The following is a 1169-nucleotide window of genomic DNA, read 5'->3' on the forward strand; positions in this document are numbered from 1 at the left end:
AAGATCATACCACTGACAGATCCCCTTTTGGGGGGCTTCTGTCTGTTGATATGGAGAAGCATAAAAACAAAGGACAAAGAAATTCTCTGTAATTAATCCTACCAAGTGAGCAAAATAAATAGACTTCTTGTTTCATCAACAGAAGGAAACAGTTGACAGTTGAGCAGAACCAACTGCAGATGATTTTTGAACCCAAAATGCCCTGGAGCTCAGAAATGCTATTGTCTAATATGGTAGTCAGGAAACTTTTTCTGTGCAAGGCCAGAGATAAAAGTGTTTGAACTTACAGGCCACGTGATACCTATCATAACTCCACAGCTCTGCTGCTGTGGCAAAGAAGGGAACAAGGACAAAACAGAAATCAACACATGAGACTTTACTCACAGATACCAAACTTGAATTTCATTTTCATATGTCAAAGAATATTATTTTGGCTTTTCATAAGCCATTTAAAAATGTAAAAACCATTCTTCTCTTGCTAGCCCTATAAATACAGGTGATGGGCTGAATTTAGCCCACAAGTCATAATGTGCTGCCCTTGATATACTATAAATCTAACTCATTAAAAAAAAAAAAAAAAGCCAGGACCTCCTGCCTCTGCTTCTGGAACTGCTCAAGTCTGTCCCGCAGCTTCATTCCCGCGCTTTTGCTACCTGACAATGAAGTTTATGCTACCAGGATATGATGGAAAATCACCTTGTGAAACCTGATTCTAGAAACCACAAGAGGCCAAGGGAAGTGGAGCCTGAAATGCCAGACAGTCCACTGCTGTCCTCTCCCGAAAGATCAGATTCCCCATTCTCTGACTATTCTGGATGATTTCATAAGGATTTGACCCTGGAGAAAGAGTTGAATGATTCAAGCAAGGAAATTAATCTAATGTTTTTACATATGCAAAGATCGTAAGTGATAGGGCAGCATTAGCTGCATCCTACGTTAATGAGATAGATGGACTCTTCAAAGAAGCTACTACTATTGAGAAATTTCTCATACAAAAAAGAGAGCTCCTCTAAGAAGAATATATGCAGTGTATTATTTGTTGAAACTGTACTTCCGATTTGATTTGAAACTGTCTCATTGCTATCTGTTTATCAATAAAACTTAAAAAAAAAAGAAGCAGTAATTCGACAGTTTCAAAGCAGGTTAGTAAGACAGTTACAATAATTAAT

Source organism: Octodon degus, unplaced genomic scaffold (assembly GCF_000260255.1).
Source record: "Octodon degus isolate 3935 unplaced genomic scaffold, OctDeg1.0 scaffold00019, whole genome shotgun sequence".
NCBI classification, from domain to species: Eukaryota; Metazoa; Chordata; class Mammalia; order Rodentia; family Octodontidae; genus Octodon; species Octodon degus.